The sequence below is a fragment of the Homarus americanus genome, unplaced genomic scaffold (genome assembly GCF_018991925.1).
Source record: "Homarus americanus isolate GMGI-L3 unplaced genomic scaffold, GMGI_Hamer_2.0 scaffold52806, whole genome shotgun sequence".
Taxonomy (NCBI): Eukaryota; Metazoa; Arthropoda; class Malacostraca; order Decapoda; family Nephropidae; genus Homarus; species Homarus americanus.
In genome coordinates, this window is record NW_024720773.1 from 11017174 (window position 1) to 11039755 (window position 22582).

Genomic DNA, 22582 nt, shown 5'->3' on the forward strand with positions numbered 1-22582 from the left:
CTCTCTCTCTCTCTCTCTCTCTCTGTAGACAGGTGTGACAGGCAGAGTGAGAGAGGAGGATTGACAGGTGTGTCTCACTTGGCTCGGTAATTTTGATCAAGAATACAGATGGAAACTTTCAATGAACCTCAAGCACATTGACGAGTACCTGATGATTAGACACCCCAGTTTATTTCCCCTAATGAATTACCACCCAAATGGTAAACTAACCTAACCTAATCCTTCGAGGTAGCGCTGGGGTGGTTAATCTTCAGGTGAAATAAGCTAGGGTGTCTAATCTTCACGTGAACCCATTTATTTTACCACCCCTAAACATGGCAGCTCAGTTCACAGTCTTATCATACCGGAATTAGACACATTCATTCGGTGACCTCTTTTGACCTCTTGACAACATGACCTCTTGCATTCTAAAACATAGCAGATTTAGAGGTCATGATAGAGGATATATTGACCAAGTTTGAACGCTGTACTTGTTATCGATCGCTGGTGTTGTGCTGTCAAACTTGAGCTGCGGACACATGTACTGATAAGGAGTTAACCAGCCTCTTCATGCTACAGTCCTTCCCCTCCTTCCCTTCCACCTACCCTCCTCCTGAAATCCAACCAACTATAATAAATGAGGGGAAGATGTGAGTCTCCCCTCCCCTCTCCCCTTCTCCCCTCTCCCCTTCTCCCCCCTCCCCTTCTCTCCCCTCTCTCTTTCCCCTCAGACCTAACACAAGACATGACACAACATACCTGTATATTTTCCCCTCCTCTCCCCTCCCCCACAACCCTCATCTCCCCTCACTCCATCCCTCCCCTCTACTCCCCTTTTCCCCCCTCCTCCCCCCCCTCATAAAGATAAACATATCCCATCAGTATCACATAAACTTATGCCATTATTGATCTCGTATCGTGGCACTGTGCCAGAGTGCCAGCCCAGGTGTATCGGTCACCTGGTCAAACTCCACGAAGGATTAGCCGGATTCTGAAGTCATTTTTACGGGTCCTCACGCGGATAAACAGTGATTTGACCTTCATAGTACGTGTGTGTGCAAAGAATTCCTCTTTAATTCAGGAGTAATTCAAGGAGATTAGTCTCTTAACTCCCTACAGGTGTAAACAGTGTTGACAGGGGAGTGGGAATGTACTGTAACTCCCCTCCCCATCTTCTACCCCTCACTGTGCCTGCCTCTTCTACTCCACATTCCCCTCACTCCATCTAGCCCTGAGGGTCACACTCCAGGACCTTCTCAAAATGTCATGTCAGAAGTGGGATTCGAACCCACGCCCGGAAGACCGGACTGCGACCTGAACGCAGCGCCTTGGACCGCTCGGCCATCCTGACATATAGCATAGTTTTCTGTGGATTTAAACAAACATTTCTCTCTTTCTCTCTCTCTCATATTTTTATTACTCTTCCCCTCCCTGCCTTCCTCCTTTTTTGCCTTTCTTTATTTCTCCTTTTTATCCTACACTTTTATCACCCTTCTCTCTCTCATCAACCACGAGAGTGAGAGTGAATGAGAGGCGACCTTTTACCATACCGGCAGCAGAGAGAGAGATCGCTGTTTCCCCCATAAATAACATCATCATTTGTAAAGGTGTAGTATTAGTGTGTACAGTATGGTGAAGTATAAGGAGATGTGTATGTGAAACGTGGGTGTAAAGTCCGTAGAGTGTGTAATAATAATAATACTGTAATAATAATAATAATACTGTAATAATAATAATAATAATAATAATAATAATAATAATAATAATAATAATAATGTAATAATAAACGGTTTATTAATAGAGTTGCAGCCGGTGGCTGAAAATATACAAACTTACATTTGATTTAGACATAATGATATAATATGCATTGAATACATTTACAGAGCTGTACAGTACATAAATCAGGAGTTGTTTATTATTTTAACAATAGATGGGATGATGCTGTTCTTATATCTATCGGTGCGGGCTCTTATGGGCTGAATTTTGTTGTAGTGGCGGACTGCGCGAGGTGGGCGGTGTGTGTGTGTTTGTGTGTTTTGCTTTAAAAGCATTCGTTATATGCGCCGTGTCCTTGGGGATAGAGTGAGTGAAAAAAACAAGAGAAGGATGATTGTTGGTGGAGGCAGAGTTGGTGGGGGCAGTGTTGGAGGGCAGTGTTAGTGGGGGCAGTGTTGGTGGAGGCAGAGTTGGTGGGGCAGTGTTGGAGGGGCAGTGTTGGTGGGGCAGTTTGGTGGAGGCAGTGTTGGTGGGGCAGTGTTGGAGGGGCAGTGTTGGAGGGCAGTGTTGGTGGGGCAGTGTTGGTGGAGGCAGTGTTGGAGGGGCAGTTTTGGTGGAGGCAGTGTTGGTGGGGCAGTTTTGGTGGGGCAGTGTTGGTGGGAGTAGTGTTGGTGGGGCAGTGTTGGTAGGGCAGTGTTGGTGGGGGCAGTGTTGGAGGAGGCAGTGTTGGTGGAGGCAGTGTTGGTGGAGGCAGTGTTGGTGGGAGCAGTTTGGGTGGAGCAGTGTTGGTGGGGGCAGTGTTGGTGGGGGCAGTGTTGGAGGCAGTGTTGGTGGAGGCAGTGTTGGTGGAGGCAGTGTTGGTGGGGCAGTTTGGTGGGCAGTGTTGGTGGGGCAGTTTGGTGGAGGCAGTTTTGGTGGGGCAGTGTTGGTGGAGGCAGTTTGGTAGTTTGGTGGGGCAGTGTTGGTGGGGCAGTTTTGGTGGAGCAGTGTTGGTGGAGCAGTGTTGGTGGGAGTAGTGTTGGTGGGGCAGTGTTGGTGGGGCAGTGTTGGTGGGGCAGTGTTGGTGGGATTAGTGTTGGTGTTGGTGGAGGCAGTGTTGGTGGAGGCAGTGTTGGTGGGGGCAGTGATGGAAGGGCAGTGTTGGTGGGGCAGTGTTGGAGGGGCAGTGTTGGTGGGGCAGTGTTGGAGGGGCAGTGTTGCCAAGAGTGGAACTTTTAATTCACTGTGATTCTTAAGCATTTTTTCCCCGACTAACACTGGCATGAGAGAGGACGAATCTGGGTACAGTCTTGGTGTTGATTTGACGCCATTTTAATTGGTTTGTTGTCAGAGTTTGTTACATTGATCTTTAGGTTATTAGTTAAAGGTAAAATTTAACTTAAAGTCTTTCACTTTCTCTCTCCCCCCTTCTTTCCTTCCCTCCTACTTCTCCTCATCTTTCTCTTCCTCTGTCCCTCCTTCTCTTCCTTTCTCCCTCCCTCTCTTCCTCCCTTTTTTTCTTTCCCTCCTTTCCTTCCTCCTTTCCTTCTTCTCTTCCTCCTTCCCACCCTCCTTCTCTTCCCCCCCCTCCCTCCCTCCCCAAGTTATTTTTACCTGCATTTTGTACCTGTAACCTTACCTGTATTTATACCTGTACCTGTAATATGGCGAGACTTGTAAATAATAGTAACAAAAAAATTATTGACGTAAAAGTATAAAAGTTTTAAATGTATTTATGAAATTCTTAAAGAGTTGTCATATGTTTTTGTTACCAAGGCGAGGTCAGCTGTGTGTGTTTTTGCCTGTCTGTTAAGCGGGAAGATGTGGTTCTGTGTTTGTTTATGTGTTTTTGTGTGTTTTTTGGGGGGGGGACTTTTTTGTATTTCTGTGTTTGTATTTTCGTTTGTGTGTTTGTTTTTTGTGTTTGTCCGCGTGTTTATTTGTATTTGTCATTATATTATTCTGTGTGTGTGTTTGTTTTCTTTTTTGCTTGTTCGTGTGTTTGTCGTGTCAACTGAGACTAAAACTCGATCAGACAGACAGACAGACAGACAGACAGGTTTAGAACGACAGGTCACAGTCTATATAAAGATAGTGTCGTGTAATAGGGGCGTAACACTCATGAGCACCTCCAGGCAGTCAGATAATTGGCCATGGACAGACGGACGGAAGCAAGGACAGACGGTAGGACGGACAGACGGACGGACGGACGGACGGACTCTGGTAGGCGCTTGAAAGAAGGAGAAGAGGAGGAAGCTAGTGAAGGAATAAGAGGAGAAGAAGAAGGAAGAAACTAGTGGAAGAAGAAGAAGCAGGAGGAGCAGGAAGAATATTTAGCCCAGTGACACAAGAGTCCTGGCAGGTAATGGTGGTGTTTACCGTGCAACACACACACACGAGGCTGCAAAGGCTGTTTAAATATCACCCCCGGGTCATTGCATAAGCTGGGAGGACTATGTTGCAATAAGAACTGAGGACAATCTTTTATTTTTCTCTAAAGGAAAGTTTATGTGGGGGGGTATTTGTCGGTATCGTGCATGCAACTCAGGTAAGATGTTGCAGACTGTGTTTGTTTGTTGGTTTAATTTATTGCATGAGTTGAGGACATGTTGCAATAGAACACTCGGGGGGGGGGAGAATTATTTTTGTATTTGTTGAATATCCGATTTGGTGTTGATATTTGCAACTGAGGTACAAGGTTGCAGTGTTTGATTGGCTATTGTTATCGTTTATTGCACACGCACCTGACAGAAGGACACTGTTTTGTTTATTTGTTTATTATTTCTCCTTCCACGTAAGATTACAATACCTGTGATAATATTTTCATTGCAACAAACACAAAATTACAATGTATTAGAAAAAATTATTATTTGCAAAAAAAAAGACTACATGTTGTGTGTTGAGTTTTATATATTTGCAACACCGTTATCAGGCTGCAACAGGTGTTTGAATATTGCTTTCATTTATTGCACAGGCATCAGACAGGTGCATGAGGTAACCTTGTTTATTTACAGTTGTCAGATTGTAGTCGTTTGTTGATTTTATATGTGTGTGTGTGTGTGTGTGTGTGTGTGTGTGTGTGTTTGTGTTTGTGTGTGTGTATGTGTGTGTGTGTCTGTGTTTGTGTGTGTGTGTGTTATGGGGGTGGTCGTCGCTGTGCACGAAGTAAATTGTGTTTTCTAAGTAGTTAAATATAGATAATAGTGCTTGTTGATTTGTTTCTTAATATGCAATAGAGACACGGGATTGCAATATGTGCTTGGGTAGTGTTGCTGTTTGTTGCAGAGGTAAGGTTTACAAGTTGCATTTCGATTGTGTTGTCTTCGTTGGATTCATTTATGGCGTTTTAACAAGCTTCTCTTTTTCTCCTTCCCTCTTTCCATGTATTTTCCTTCCTTCTCTCCTTCCCTCTCACCTACTCTCCATTCCCCCCCCCCTCCTTCCTCTAAGATAATACACCGTCTCTCTCTCTCTCTCTCTCTCTCTCTCTAATCCGCCTACGAAGTCAACAAGTTATTTATATTCACACAAATTTCACACTCCCGGGGAACAAGAAAGTGCTATGTTAATATGTCCACAAGGTTGATCATCCCACTGCTTAAACCAGCCTCTGTCGACCTTAAGAACGGCGTGAAAACTCTTGTGCTTGGGTAATAGCTTGACTTGGACGCGAAAGTGAGGCGAAGATGAGATTGTTTTTGTTTTATTGTTTTTCTTTTCATTTATTTATTTTATTTGTGATTATTTATTTGTTGTTGTTCGTTTGTTTTAGAGAGAGAGAGAGAGAGAGAGAGAGAGAGAGAGAGAGAGAGAGAGAGAGAGAGAGAGAGAGAAACTTAACATCTAAGAATACAATATACATTTTGCCAGGCTTATGATGTCACTCTGCCACCCTGCCACCTTACCACCCTGCCACCCTGCCACCCTGCCACCATCTTTACCTGGGCAGGGGATTCGCTGATAAATGGAACCGAACCAAACCAAACTTAACCAAACTTAACCTAACCAAACCAAACTTAACCTAACCAAACCAAACTTAACCTAACCAAACCAAACTTAACCTAACCAAACCAAACTTAACCTAACCTAATCTTAACATCAAACTCTCATCCTACAGGAATTACCTAGAAAAAATATACATCAGTGAAGTCAGTTTGTCCCGTCATATTTTTTTTTCCTTGGTGGTAAAAATCTGAGTCAATTTGGCAACATTATACAATTTGAGTCAGACATTGAGACATTTGAAGGCCAGACCAGACAGGAAGGAGCTGGCTGTCTGTAAGAGCGTTGTGGAGGTACAGAGAGGGAAGAGTGCCAGTTACTAGGTGAGACGCCGCACGGGAATGGCTCTATGTAGGTAAGGGGGGGAAGTGCCAAGAAAATGCCAAATGCCGAGTGATTCCAAGAATGGATCTCCCTTACTCGTCTGTGCCTGGTGTCTCTCTAGATAAATATAACACCTAAAATAATGATAACACGACAAAGAAAATATTTGCAAACACCCCCACCCCCTTCAGCCCCCCTGGCGGGCTAGTAGAGGCCAATTTATTATTTAAGCCCTGATTTGAACCTCCTCCTCCTTCTCCTCCTCCCCCTCTTCTTCTTCTTCTTCTCCTCTTCTTCCTCCTCCTCCTCCTCTTCTCCTCTTTGAACCTTCTACTCTTGGTGTAGTGTTGGAGAATTTTATAGAACCTTTGAGTTCTTCTTCTTCTTCTTCTTCTTCTTCTTTTCCCTCATTCATATGGTATAAACCTGTTTAATTTGAACCTTCTTCTCCTTGAACCCATTCCTAATAATGTTTGAACCTCTTTGAACTCTCATTGATGCCTTTCAACACATTTGAACACTCCTGAATTATTCTGAACCCTCTCTGAATCCCTTGGACACAATCTGAACTGTCTTGATGTCATCTGAACCCCCTTTGAACCCTCATAAACCCATCTGAACCCACCTGAATCCTCTTGAACTCCTTTGAATGCTCCCTGAACCCCTTCTATGCAATCTAAATCTTTCTCTACCAACTTGACACCATTAAAGGGATTAGAGGTGTCATGTGGCACCAGTTAATCAGGCAATTGACTCGAGATATGACACAGTGTCAACAAGTAGACAGACCAGGGTGTTGAGGCTTCGGAACGTGACCAATTGAACGACTCCTTCCTAGTGACATAGATTACTGAACGTGTGTGTGACAGACAGACAGACAGAGAGTGAGATTTTACGATGGATAGAGAGAAAGAGAGAGAACTAATAGACAGATAGATAGATAGATAGATAGATAGATAGAAAGATAGATAGGTAGAGAGAAAATCATGGATACATGGGAGAGGTTACTATGGCAATCTCTCTCTCTCTCTCCCTTGCCCCAGTACCAGTCCGCCCAGTAACAATAGGGGTGGGGGTAGTGGGGAGGACTCTAGTTATGTCAGCTACCCATCAGTCACGTGTCTCAGCTGGGTCATGACAGGTCTTGAGGTGTCATATGACAGTCTGAATTGATATGGCTGTGTTAGCTGAGTTTTGTGGCTCTCTCTCTCAGTTTCTATATATTAATTAAAAATGCTGTTGTTGTTTTTATTGCTGTTTCTTCTTCTTCTTCTTCTTCTTCTTCTTCTTATATAATTGTTCTTCGTATTCATTCATATTAAACTTCCTCACAAAAATATTTCCGGAATCAAATTAGAAGAAAAAATTTGTAAATAAGTAATGAAAAAAAAAACTAGCAGACATCTTGAATAAACTGTGCTGTAGTGTCTTCTTTAAATACTTAAGTAACATCAGATTATCTTAAATTTCTCTTTTACTTACAAATACTTATTATTATCTTACTTATAAATACTTACATGGAAGGAGGAGGAAGTGAATAAAATGAGGGAATTTGGACTAAAACGATCTTGTCTCGGGGGTGGGGAGGGGGGTGGGGGGGAGGAAAGGAGGAGAAGGGGGTAGAGGGGGGGGGGGATGGGGAGGGGAAGTGTTGACGTGCCATGTTAAGTGAACTGTGTTGGGTCTGTCAAGCGTCTCCCCCCTCCCCCTCCCCCTCCCCCCTTCCCTCTCCCCCTCCCTCTTCCTCATTCCCTCTCCCTCCCCCCTCACATGAAAGAGACTCCCTCACCAATACAATCTTATCTCTACGGCATTAAATCTTACTTCATGGTGCAGAGCGGTGTTTGTCAAGCAGGGATGTGTGTGTGTGTGTGTGTGTGTTGATGTCTTGTGTCGTGGTAGGGTGGTTTATGGTGTTTTGTTTCCACGTTCGAATCCCCGTTGAGTTAGTCACAGAGAGAGAGAGAGAGAGAGAGAGAGAGAGAGAGAGAGAGTTACGAGGGAGAGAGAAAGTGTAAAAATGACCTAGAGAGAGAGAGAGAGAGAGAGAGAGAGAGTACTAGTATTATTACAGTTACATAATAAAGTACAGGTAATGTATTTCTCCTGTACTGTCATTATTGATACACAGAACAGGTTAAATTAATTAAGGTAAAAGGTACAGTAATTCCTAGCTATTAATTAACAAGGCCTTGCAGGTGACGTCTAAAATATTTAATTGATTTAGGTATTTGGTTCTGTATCGAATAATGTGATGTTATTCCTGTATTAGGGATTACAGCTATATCTTGATTGCGTCACTGTCATGGGGTACTGTTATTCTACCTGTACTAATTGATTGTACCATTGCTTGCACCTGTACTAATTAGCGTCTTTGTAAAGGTATGCTTGTTGAATTATGAATAAATGTTGGAACTGATGCATTTACCACTGTCCTCCTCCCCCTCACTGTGCCTGCCTCTTCTACTCCACATTCCCCTCACTCCTTCATCTACCCCTAAGGGAGTCATATCACACTCCAGGACCTTCTCAAAATGTCATGTCAGAAGTGGGATTCGAACCCACGCCCGGAAGACCGGACTGCGACCTGAACGCAGCGCCTTAGACCGCTCGGCCATCCTGACATAGTGATTAGTAGTTTCTGTAGATGTAAACAAACATCTTTCTCTCTCTCTCTCTTCTTCGCACGTGACCAACTAAACTCACCCATCAACACACACACACACACACACGCCCCTACCTTTCCCCCGGGTTTAAAGAGCATTCAATCAGCTGTGCTCATCAAAACAAACGCACGTGGTCTGGTCAGGTACCATAACACCTGCCTGACTCCCTCTCACATGATCAGAGGAGGGCGACCACCCCCCCCCCCTCTTAGAGGCTCGTGGCGACTTCTTCTTCTTCTTCTTCCTCTTCACAGATTAAATCGTAGTGCCAGACCTAATAAAGCAATTTCTGGGTTGTATTGACGACACGATACTGTTTTAGACCCTGTGTGTGTGTGTGTGTGTGGGTGTGTGTGTGTGTGTGTGTGTGTGTGTGTGTGTGTGAGTGTGTATGGAGGACATTTATATATAGTAGGTATGAGCCCCAAAAATCAAGTGTCAAGGTAAGTTTAAACCCTACTTAACTTTTTCAGGTGTGCTTGGTCAGGTGTACCTTACTAACACACCTGTAATTTATTTTGTCACATGTTTAATGATCACTTCAGGTGTTTACAGTTGGCATGACAGTTTGGCTTTTCTTAAGGCCAAAGATTCAATGTAAACTTCCTGACTAAACACACACACACATACAGAGAAACGTACATACATACACGTACTTACACACACACAGACGCTCTCTCTCTCTCACGTAACCACAGTGTCCTCTAATGTCTCCCCTCACCTGTGTATCCCCTCCCCTCCATTCCCCTCCTCTCCTCCCCCCTCTCTCTCCTAAGGACCCTAAACATCTTGTGACTCTTCATCTTCCCTGATCCCCCTCCTTCCCCACCCCCTTCTCCCCCTAACCCCTTCTCCCCTTACCCCCCTTCACCCTCACCCTCCTTGTTGATCACACCATCCTCACCTCGGCAGCAGCCCGAGTGACGTCAGACACGCCTCAGTATGTTGAGGATGATGCTGACGACGATGGTGTACAGGCTTCACACTATCCCTGTCTTAGCTCCCTCCCCCAGCCTCCCCAGCCCTCCCCAGCCCTTCCTCAACCCTACCCAGGTTCTCTTTAGCACTCCCAGCCCTCCCCAGCCTGAAGACTCCCCCAGCCCTCCCCCAGCTCTCTCCCTAACTCTGAGTATTTACCCCCTCCCCCTGCCCCCTCTTCGGCCCCTCCCCCAGCCCTCTTCACCCCCTCCCCAGCCCCTTTCTTCAGTCCTCCCAGACCCCCCCCTCTCCACCCTCTCTACCCTTCTGATCCACCCACCAGCCACCCACTTACACCCAGCCAGCCACCCACTTCCACCCAGCCACCCACTTACACCCACCCAGCCACCCACTTACACCCACGTATACCGCCCTCTTTTATGTGCTAGATCCTTCCTCCACATAATAGCTGCGTTGATCTCACATATGTGTTATCTTTCCCTCAATGACCTAAAACTACATCAGGGAATGGTCCTCACCTCTCACTTCCCCCTCCTCCCCCTCTTTTCCTTCTCCTCCTCTCTCACTTCGCCCCGTTTTTTTTCTCTTCTCTCATCTCTCCCCCACCCCTCTTTTCCCCTCTTCTTCAGCCTCTTCTTTTCTCCTTCTATGACACCTCCTCCCTCCCTTTTTTTCCTCAACCTCAACCTCTCCCCTACTTTTCCTCCTCTCTCCCTACCCCCTTTTCTTCCTCCTCTCTCCCTACCCCCTTTTCTTCCTCCTCTCTCCCTCCCTCCCCTTTTCTTCCTCTTCTCTCACCTCTTGACGGAAACAAACCCTCGTGATGCTCTTAAACAAAGATGAATTAACTGCTGGGAATCTTGGCACTATTACCTGGCGCCAACTTGGAGTCAACAGCATGCCTTTACCCCAGGTCGAATGCCACCACCTGGGAGTCAGATGTGGCACTGCGATGTGTAAGGGTGGCAGATTTAGCTGGTTTTGGGGAGATCTGTTGATTATTCTGGTTTTATCGAGTGGTTTAGTGGTTTAATGATGGGTTTGGCGGTTTTTTTATTGGTTGGTTTAGTTGAGTTTTGATTCGTTATTCTTTGTAAATAAACCAGAGTCAGTGGGTTTTTCTTTGTCAATAACTAATTCTATTTTACGTTATTCTCTGTAAATCACCAAGTTTTACACAAATATACACACACTCATCTGTAAATCACTCAGCTCAACAACAAGATTTACAAATTTACTTTCAATAACAGGTGTAAATGAACAGGTGTAAATGAACAAGTGTAAATGAACAAGTGTAAATAAACAAGTAAAAATTAACAGGTGTAAATGAACAAGTATAAATGAACAAGTGTATATGAACTGGTGTAAATAAGTGTAAATGAACAAGTAAAGATGAACAGGTGTAAATCAACAGGTGTGAATGAACAGGTGTAAATGAATGGCTACAGAAAGGTTTAAAGGTATAAGCTCTTCTGTCTTTCAAGTGGTCAACAATTAAGGGGTTTTAACAACATACCTGACACGTGTAGGATAAACCCGTGGTTTTAGTGTCTGGTTTAATTGATTTTAGACTCGTTTTTTGTATATGTAAGATAAACCAGGTTAATTAGTTAGGTTTTATAGGTTTTAATTAATTACTGATAGATCTAGTTTAAGGTTAATACAGAGAGGTTTAATATACTGTCTTGGTTTAATAATAGACATAATAGAGTGTCTTGATTTAATAATAGACATAATAATCGAGTGTCTTGGTTTAATAATAGACATAATAAATAGTGTCTTGGTTTAATAATAGACATAATAAATAGTGTCTTGGTTTAATAATAGACATAATAATCGAGTGTCTTGGTTTAAAAATAAACATAATAATCGAGTGTCTTGGTTTAATAATAGACATAATCGAGTGTCTTGGTTTAATAATAGACATAATAAATAGTGTCTTGGTTTAATAATAGACATAATAATCGAGTGTCTTAGTTTAATAATAGACATAATAAATAGTGTCTTGGTTTAATAATGGACCTAATACTAGAGTGTCTTGGTTTAATAATAGACATAATAAATAGTGTCTTGGTTTAATAATGGACCTAATACTAGAGTGTCTTGATTTAATAATAGACATAATACTAGAGTGTCTTGGTTTAATAATGGACCTAATAATCGAGTGTCTTGGTCTGATAATGGACCTAATACTAGAGTGTCTTGGTTTAATAATGGACCTAATACTAGAGTGTCTTGGTTTAATAATAGACTTAATAAATAGTGTCTTGGTTTAATAATAGACTTAATAGTGTCTTGGTTTAATAAGGGACAAACAGGAAGTAAAACTAACAGACACTAAGACAGATAGATGGCTGGTTAAGATGGCGTCAGACTGTGCTGGTTTAAAGGGCCAGCTGTGTGCTTTATTTACTAATGACGTCACTAGGGATGGTTGTGTTGTTGTTTGTGGTTATTCTTGTTGCTCTTTTAATTGTTGTAGTTGTTGTTGTTGTTGTTTAGTTTTGTTTATGGTGGTGATAGTGTTGTTGTTATTTTTGTTGCTGTTGTTGTTTTTGTTATAATAATAATATGGGAAGGTTACGTTAGGTTAGGTTTGCATTTGGTTAGGTTAGGATAGGTTAGCGTTTGGTTAGGTTAGGATAGGTTAGCGTTTGGTTAGGTTACGTTAGCGCTTGGTTAGGTTAGGTTAGCGTTTGGTTAAGTTAAGTTAGGTTCGCGTTTGGTTAGGTTAGGTTAGCGTTTGGTTAGATTAGGTTAGAGTCCTTGGAGCCTTGAGAGAAGGAGTTAAGGGGGGTCAGGTGTGATGCTGAGATACTGTGGGTAAACACAGCTGATTATCAGTGTGGAGACATACCTGGGTAACACGACACAGGTGAGGCACAGGTGGAGAGGGTGAGGCGGAGAGGTGAGAGGGGAAAGGTGAGAGAAAGAGAAGGAATGGAAGGAGAGGGGAGGATTGAGTAGAGAGGGCAGAAGGAAGAGAAGATAGAAAGGGGGAGAGAAGAAAGAAGGAGAGAAAATGATGCAGTAGAGAGGGGAAGAGGAGAGGAGGAATTAGAAAGATGGAGGTAAAGGAGAGGAGGGATTAAGAGGGAGGGAAGAGGAGGAGGAGTTAGGAGAATAGGAGGGATATAAGTGGAGGTATAGGAGGAAGAGGAGGAGGAGGAGAAAGAAAAAAGAAAGTTGTGACGTAGGGGTAGGAGGGAAGAAGAGATGAAGGAAGAAAATGAATAAACTGAACACTTACACCTCTTAACACAACCTTATCTTTAATAAACAACAACACACCAATCATACATCACCAAAGTCTGTTATGATAACTGATAAGATAACAAACATTGGATTATTTTATTTTATTTTATATCTACGCTCCCTGACCCATAACACACGAGAGCTTATTTACCCAAGATCACTAGAGATAAGACACTGGGTAGAATTAGACGATTTAATCCTCTTCGTCCTTATACTCTAGTGTTTCGGAACCTCTTCTTGTTGTTTATATCAGGATTTCCCCGCCTTTTTTTTTCCACCAGCGATTGATATTTGTTCATAAGTGCCAGAATATCAAGGCATGTATTTAGTTTTTGTTTACTGGCGCTAATATCAACCAATGACCTTCAGTTGGTCTTACCCACAAGAATATAGATAATGTTTACTTAATAATAATACTCTTCCAGCGATTGTTATTTAATTATAAACATCAGAATAACGCTTTTATGTTTATTGTTTATATTTCAAAGTACTGTCAAAGCTCTATTAAGTTTACAAGCGGGAAAATCTTCAAATATTGTAAGTTATTTTATAAACGGTTGGATAAAAAGAAAAGAGAGTTGAATATAAACGATCCACAACTAAGTATAAATTCAACAACACGGATACGGACTCTATCAACATGGATTCGGATTCTATGTAGTGGGGAGTTGAGTCTTTCATCTGGCCGACGGTGGACGACCCTCTCTGTTTTTCTCCTCAGTGACATGTGATAACAAGTGGTGCCTGGCACGACCACCACGGCACGGCGCCTTACACACTGATAAACAAACAACAGGTTAGTGTCACAACGCCACCCCATGACATGACATAACAGCTCACCATGACACTGTTATGACACGCAGTAATGAATGATACCACCAAGCACGACACGAAATGACAGCTTAGTGTCACCCGAAGAAGGGAACAAAATATGAGCTTAGTGTAGCATGAAGAAAGGTACATGAGCTTAGTGTCACGTGAACAAAGGAACAATATTACATTTTCCTCATGACACGACACTAAAACAAAACACACACACACACACACGCACACACACACACACACACACACACACACACACACACACACACACACACACACACACACATTGGTTAGGTTAGGTTAGGTTAGTTTAGGTTAGGTTACAGTACTTAACTCTCCTGGTTCAACAGTGAGAGAGAGAGGGGGAGAGGAGGGATTAGTGAAGTAGAGAGAGAGAGATAAAGAGAGAATGAGAAGGTGAGGAATAGTAAGAGAGAGAGAATGAGAAGGTTAGAAAGAGTAAAAGAGAGAGTAAGAGAGAGAGAGGGAGAGAGAGCTAAATATACAGGAAAAAAGAAAACACAGAATATTTACCTTTTCCCCTCCCTGACCTTATGTGATTATCATACCTCAGGCAGAGAGATCGTCGCCTGGAACTCAACTTATCGTCATGTTGTTGACATTTTCTACCAACTGGGTGAGGGGTGAGGGAGTGGCGGTGAGGGGTAGGGGGAGGTGAGGGAGTGGGGGAGGTGAGGAGCTGGGTGAGGGAATGTGGGGGGGTGAAGGGTGAAGTGTTGGGGAGGTGGAGGGTGAGGGGTGGAGGGTTGGGGGGAATTTCGACTGGTTCCACTTACTGATTCTAGTGACTGTGCTATTGAATGATTATCTACAGGTGTAAATAACTGGATTAGGTGATAGATGGAAAGGTAGATTGAGATAGATAGATACAAATTTGAATTAACGTAAGGGAAGAATTTGGGACAGAGGAAAGGTTGAGTACCAAGACAACATCACAAAGCGCACACAAGTTGTATGTGTGTATGTATGTATGTATGTATGTATGTATGTATGCGTGTATGTATGTACACCAACATCTGGTAATTCTCTGACCTAAATTGTTTTCTTCTTGGTCCCAGGAAGACGACGAACAACAACAACAACAACAACAACAACAACTTGCTGTGTGGATGAAAACAGAAAAATAGTGCCAGCTAACAAGGTAAGTCATTAGTGCACCTGGTGAGAATTTGTGTGGGTTTCACCTTTTACCTGACACCTTTCTGACAACTTCTACCAACACCTGGGTACATCTGTTGACAGTATTTGGCAACCCCTAACAACACTTCGCAACCTTTGACAACACAATTGGCAACATCTAACAATAAACATCAGTAACTACCACCACCACTGCCACCCTTACCACCACCACCAGTCCTCCCACTACCCCCACCACCACCCCCACCACTGCCACCCTACCACCACCACCCCCACCACCACTACTCCCACCACCACTGCCACCAGTCTCCCACCACCCCACCACCTCACTCCCCACCCACTCCCACCCCCACTACCCCACCACCACCCCCACCCCCAGTCCACTACTCCCACCACCCTCACTACCCCCACCACCCCACCACACCCCACTACTCCCCACCCCCACCATCACCTCTTAAACTAATTCCAACACTGGGTAAAAAAAACAAATGACTCGACTTGTTTACAAATTCTTGACACTTGGCAGCAATTTGATATTTTTATACGTAAATTAAATATATTTTTCGAGTATGTAAATAATTGGTTGGGGTGTTTTGTAAGAGGAAGATTAACGGTGTTTGTCATGGTGGAAAGAGGAGAGTGTTTACAATATTTTGGTCGTTAATGAATGGTCCTGGAGGTAATTGTGACGTTTTATGATGCTAATTACCTGTTACCTGTGGATTTTAGTCAGGTAATGTTAATGGTTTGTTTTTTAATTACGTCTTGACATTGATATTGATTGAACCAACTAAACGTGTCTTTTTTTGTCTTTTTTTTTTTTTGCATTTTCCAGATAAAAATAGTGTTTCAGCCCCACCCCCGTTCACCTACCTGTCTCGTCTACCTACGTCATCTCCGTGCTTCTTCTCATTCCCCTCAATTTCCACCCTCACTGTGCCTGCCTCTTCTACTCCACAGTCCCCTCACTCCATTTACCCCTGAGGGTCACACTCCAGGACCCTCTCAAAATATCTTGTCAGAAGTGGGATTCGAACCCACGCCCGGAAGACCGGACTGCGACCTGAACGCAGCGCCTTAGACCGCTCGGCCATCCTGACATGTAATAAGTTCGTTTATCTGTCCATATTATTTATTTATTTATTCATCTATTTAGCAATCTATTTTTGTCTGTCTATTTATCCCTATATTTATCTACCTACCCATCTGGGAATGTGCTGAGAGCGGACTAAGAGCGTGCGAGGGTGCTGAGAACGTGCTAGGATAATGGGAGCGTGCTAGGATGTTGAACTGGGAGATCTAGGAAGGACATGACCCAAATCCCTTGTTGATGTGACTGTGAGAGAAGGAAGAGGGGTAAGGGGGGTGTGAGGGTGAAAGGGTGAGTGAGTGTAAGGGGGAGAAGAGAGAGAGAGAGAGAGAGAGAGAGAGAGAGAGAGAGTATATATGTATGTACAGTATGTATGTTTGTATGTATGTATATTCCTGTGTAAGTGTGTCTGTCCTTGCATGTAACATTCCTCTTAATAAGGTCTCTCTAATGATGCAAATCACCTCTTCAGTGAACTCAATGACATACAGGGTGTTGCTAGGGCGTGTGTGTGTGTGTGTGTGTGTGTGTGTGTGTGTGTGTGTGTGTGTGTGTGTGTGTGTGTGTGTGTACCTTGGGAGGGTTCCCTTACAAGCACATGACTACCAGAAAAATCCAATTACATCAGACCTTACCTGTGACTTATAAACCTATGTACCTGTGATGATTTACCTGGTTACCTGCTAATAATAAATATTGCACCACCAACAACGCCTCAGAGATCTGTTTCTTAATTGTTCGTCCGTTAATTTATTTATCTCGTAACTTAAGAGGATGTTATTTAAAGTCGAGTCTCAAGGTACTTTTGGTGTCATTTTGGCTGCCATATTATCCTCTCTAAAATGTGTTCATTAAATTCAAGTATCGTGTCTATTGAAAAAGGTGATATATTATGTACCTTTGAGACACACACACACACACACACACACACACACACACACACACACACACATACAACCATTAACACACAAATATATACAATTACAGACACACGCAGATACAAACAAAACAATCTACTTGTAACAGAACAGACACGCAAGCTTAAACTTTTACACAACAACAACAACTACAACAACAACAACTACAACAACAACAACTACAACAACAACAACAACAACACACACACCATCTTCCGCCACACCTGAGCGACTCATTAACAACCATGTCATCAGGTAAGCTTCATTAATCCCGACATAGCAACTCATCTCACCGCATCTGGCAACCAATTTGTTTTTAGTGATGACGTAGGTAGGTTAAGTTACCACATCGTAAATAAACATAACTTAAAGGGAATTTAGGACTTAGGTATTGATTGCAAATGGGTTATAATAGCATACAGTAATGAGAGGTGAGTTTATGTTTATATTTGTATTGTTTTATGGGAGTTTAAGCTTTATTGCGAGTGATTTAAGAGCTTATTGTGGTTAGTAGTGTTGCCGTTTTATAGAGTTGGTGATTTAAGTTACAAGGCGATATAGTTTTTATAGTAAGTTATCATAGGGATTATTATTGTTTACAGGTCTGGCTTCCTTGCTACTGAAATTTGGTACGAGGGTATATAGCCTCTCTGTAGGGGGCATAAGACTCCTTTTAGCATAGAGTAATGGCGTTTGGTTCCCTTATTGCAATCTACACTGGAATTTTAGCTCTATGTATGGGGTATATAAATACTATTATGGCATTTCCAGGCTCTGCTACTTTATATTAAGGTACATGGAATTCTAGCCTCTAAAATAGAAGACATATGGACTATTATGGCGTAAATTAATGACTCCCTCTTACGCTAATCGACTTCTGTTGCCTACCGAGAACTAACCCTTACACATGAGGCAATAAGTACCATTATGGCGTATTCTAGAGGTATTCCCTTTAAAGTCACACGAGAATCTATCCTATGCGTTGGTGTTGTAAGGGTGATAGAGGCGCGTGAGGTTATGGCGTCCCGCTGGGTAGCCACGCCCATAATGACGGTGGCACAATGGTTAAGCACTAGACCGTGAAGGTGGAATTGGCTGGTTCGTGCTTACTGTATGAAAAGCCCCGGGCCCTTAGAAACAGGTGTGTGAGAGATAGTGAGAGACAGGTGTGTGAGAGATAGTGAGAGACAGGTGTGTGAGAGATAGTGAGAGACAGGTATGTTAGAGATAGTGAGAGACAGGTATGTGAGAGATAGTGAGAGACAGGTGTGTGAGAGATAGTGAGAGACAGGTGTGTGAGAGATAGTGAGAGACAGGTATGTGAGAGATAGTGAGAGACAGGTGTGTGAGATAGTGAGACAGGTGTGTGAGAGATAGTGAGAGACAGGTGTGTGAGAGATAGTGAGAGACAGGTGTGTGCGTGTGTGAGATAGGGAGTGAGAGACAGGTGTGTGGGTGAGATGGTGAGTGAGAGATAGTGAGAGACAGGTGTGTGATATATAGGAGGGAGAGACAGGTGTAAGAGATACTTCTGAGAGACAGATGAGAGAAAGAGACAAGAGTTTTTCATTTTTTACATAAGACAACAATCTAAATTTACAGCAAAATCGTTATAAAAAAATTCAGGCGTAAAAAAAATCGTTTATATATGTAAATTTTATTGAAGTCAAAGGTTGAAAAATTATATTAAAAATTGTGACATTTTTTTTCGGATGACAAGAACAAAAATTGCGATTATTTTTGTTTTTATCACCGGGTTAAAGTTCACGGAAAAATTCGCCAAATTACAGGGTTTTTTTTACTTCGCCAATCTTTTAAAATTTGGATCAATCATCATGTATAGTTATGTGTGATTACCCAGATCCCATTTCTCTCTCTCTCTCTTCTCTCCCAGAATCAACATCTTCTCAACCACTCTCGCCCCCTACCTCTCCCATCCTCTGTTTGGAGTAGGGAGGAGGAGGAGGGGGGGTAAACAGGAAGTAGGAGGAAGGAGGAGGGGGGAAGAGGAGAGACAAACAGAGGAAGTTGTTCTGGAGGGTTGGTCACTCACTACTGAAACCGGCCAATATCACTCCCATCTCCCCCACTCTCCCCCTTCCCCTCCCCCTACACAATGGTTAATTTAAGCAGTTTCGACGCATTGTAGTCCTGACCGAAATAATAATCCAACAGGTGTACACAGGTGTTGCGTGTACACATGTGTTGCGTGTACACAGGTGGATAGATGAATGAATGAATGGATGGATAGAATGGACCAATCGACATACAGATAGATAGACAGACAGAGACAGACAGACAGACAGACAGACAGACACAGTAAAACCATCATACAAATTCCTACGATTCAACATAATTATACAGCATATAAACAATACAGGTAATACATAATACTCAGTTAAAATATCCGTGTATGTCCCGTTGACCAAACCTCGAAATGAAACTGTAATGTATGAATTGTATTCTATTGTAGTGTATGAATTTATTATTGTATTGTATGATTTTATTGTTGTATGTTGTTTAAAATTTGGTCATGGTGTATTTTACAGACTTTAGGATTTATTGAAAGGGAAAAAGGAAATAATGTGTGTGTGTGTGTCTGTGTGTGTGTGTGTGTGTGTGTGTGTGTGTGTGTGTGTGTGTGTGTGTGTGTGTGTGTGTGTGTGTTTACCCTATGGAAAAAATAATTGAAAAATCTGCCCAAAAAATAATCTGGTCTTCAATAGATTTAAACTCTACTGAAAATCTGGCAAAATCTGACTAAAAAAAACAAACACTAGAATTTGTTTTTGTACAGGAGTCTTAGGTTAAATCTGCCACGTAATCCTCAGAGTCAACCTTGAGGACGAGACAGTCATTCTTGAGGAGGAGGAGGAGGAGGAAGGGTAGGAGGAGAGGAAGAGGAGGAGGAGAGGAGGAGGAAGAAGAAGAGTAAGCGGAGGAAGAGGGAGATGAATCAAGTAGCTAAATGATAATAAGCACCACACCTTCCTTTACTAAACCTCAAGTTAAAAAAATAAAATTCACCCTTAAACGATAATACCATAGAGATTAGAATCACATGCACACACCAGATTATCCTTTGTTGTCGTTGTTGTTGTTGTTGTTGCTGTTGTTGTCATAATGGCGGCGTTCAGAGACCTTTATACTGCAGGTCTCTGAGGCTCGCGCCCGCCACTAAACTTGCGGAAGATGCTCACCCGCTAGACATCAAACACAGACCACCTTGGTATTGAAGTCCTCCCCCCCACCCCTCTTCCCCATCCCCTTTCCCCCCTCCATCACCCCCTGTCTCCCCCTCCCCTCCTCTTCCTCTCCTCACTCACCTTCCCCTCCCTCTTCCCCTCCTCTCCATCCGCCCTTCTTCCCCTTCCCCTTCTCCCTCCCCCTCTCTATCCTTGGCAATGTCTCGGCTGACCTCATCATCACTACTAAAACCCACCACAAAACCCATTTCATGCAGCATAAAAACAGCAAATGTCATTATTTAAAACATCTGTAGCTTGTGTGTAGTATGAGGGAGGGGGGAGGGTGAGGGGATGGGGGGAGAAGGGTTGTTGGGGTGGGGGTATGGTGGGGAGGAGAGGAGAGAGGGTGATGGTTGTGGCTCTGTTAGGTTAGGTTAGGATTTGCAAGATGTACTGTACCTTCCTTCCTACCTGGTGCTGGTCTTGTTGTTGTCAGGTAGAACAAATACATTTACCTACAAAAATCGCTTAACCGGCTCACCTGAAGATTAGGCCCCCCAGGTTATCTCACCTTAAGATTAACCTAACTTAACCTAATCCAGCACAACACAACGCTAAGGTAGCGTCAAAGTCACTAATCAACAGGTGAAATAAACTGTAGTATCTACTCTTCAGGTGAGACAAACTACCTTATTCTTTTTTTTTTCTGCTAAACAAGAGTAAATTTCCGCTACACTCACCCCGCTAGACAAGGAAGGGACTGGACCCGGCATGTAAACACACCCACTCACTCCCCCACTCACTCCCTCACTCCACTCACTCCCTCACTCCACTCACTCCCTCATTTCCCCACTCATTCCTACTTCCCCTTCTCCTGCTCACACTTTACTCCCTCACTCCCCTCCTCCACACTCATCCCTCCTCCCCCTGCCTCCTCGCTCCCGCCTCCCTCCTCCTCCCTTGCTCCCTCCTCCCCCCTCCGCCCCCTCCTCCCTCCTCCCCCACTTACTCCCTCACTCCCCCACTCACTCCCTCACTCCCCCACTCCCCCACTCACTCCCTCCCTGAGATCGGTAGGAGTAAGATCTTTCCGCTTGAGACTTTATCGTCAATAAAAATGAGAAGACGAGATGTTTACCGTGTACCGCCTGCAGATGGTGGACCCTCCGCAGGTGGTAGCCAGGTGGCGCTAATTATATAACCCAGCTGGTGACAAGATACAGGGAAGGAAGACAAACCGGTTGGCTATTCTGGTCAAGCTGGTTCCTCCTTGGCCTTGCTGACGTGGTGTTTATTATTATTTATTTGCTTTATTTCATTCCTTTAATTATATCATATTTTTCCCCCCGTTTCGTTTTTTCTTTTATCATATTTTCCCCATTTTCTGTCTTTTATTTTTTCCTTTAATTATTATATTTCCCTTATTTCCTTTATTTATTTGTTTCCTTTCATTATCATATTTTTTTCCTTTTCCTCCCTTTCATTTATTCCTTTAATTCTCACATTTTCCTCCATTTCCTTATTATTTCTTAGTGTGCGGTGGCTGAGTTGGATACTGCACTCAAATCCCGTCCCAAAGGTCCCTGGTTCGATTCCGATGGTTCTCCCAAGTCGACCAAATGAAAATGGGTGAGTACAAAATTACATTCATTGTGTCTATTGTATTTTGTTTTTGTTTTACTTTGATATTTTTATTATATTTTCTGTAAGTGATCCATGGTGTTTAAGAATGTATCTCGGTGGCTGTAGAAGAAAGGGTTTACAATCAATGTATTTAAGGGGTTTAGGTTTGGTAATCAAAGGGTTAAGGTATGGTAATCAAGGGGTTAAGGTATGGTAATCAAAGGGTTAAGTTATGTTACTCAAGTCATCTCGGATTATACAACAGGTATAAAGCTACATCTAACTCACTTAAACTACGACATAGATTCTCAAAGGCTCGTAAGTCAGTATTCTGCCCTTTAGCATGTCCAGGAAACTACCACACGAAGATGGATTCTCAAAAACGATCGTAAGTGAGGAATTTAAGGGCAAATAAATTATCTTCATTGGTTTGTTTATGCACACACACACACACACACACACACACACACACACACACTCACACACACACACACACACACACACACATCGTTCATGACAGTGACATTGACAGAAGTAGTGCCTTCCTTCCTCCTTCCCGTCCTCTCCTTCCTCCTCCTACCTACACCTCTCTCCCCTTCCCTTCTTTTCCCTCTTCATCCTCTCTCCCCCTCCTTTTCTTCCCTATGCTCCTTCTTTCTCCTTCCTCATACTCTTCCACCATTCCTCGTCCTCCTCCGTTCTCCTTCCGTTTCCTCCTCCGTCTCATTTCTTCTCCTTCCCCTCCTTCTTCCTCTTTACTCCTTCCCTTTCCCCTTCCCCTTCCCCTTTCCTCATAACGGAATGTCAGTGACAGCTGTACCTAGTCGCTGATGACGTCAATGGAGGGAGTGCCATTGCCAAGGGGAATGCCAGTGCCAGTGAGAGGGGGGAGTGCCAGTGACAAAGGGGATTGCCAGTGACATG

At 43.2% G+C, this 22582-nt stretch overlaps 3 non-coding genes across 3 annotated transcripts; all 3 read right to left on the minus strand.

Annotated features, from left to right (window-relative positions):
- Positions 1-1246: 1246 nt before the first annotated feature.
- Trnal-cag lies at positions 1247-1330 on the minus strand. The gene has a single exon. It is a non-coding gene; the product is annotated as a tRNA-Leu (tRNA).
- Positions 1331-8540: 7210 nt separating this feature from the next.
- Trnal-cag lies at positions 8541-8624 on the minus strand. The gene has a single exon. It is a non-coding gene; the product is annotated as a tRNA-Leu (tRNA).
- A 7232-nt stretch (positions 8625-15856) lies between these two features.
- Positions 15857-15940, minus strand: Trnal-cag. Its single transcript has one exon. It is a non-coding gene; the product is annotated as a tRNA-Leu (tRNA).
- Positions 15941-22582: the final 6642 nt, after the last annotated feature.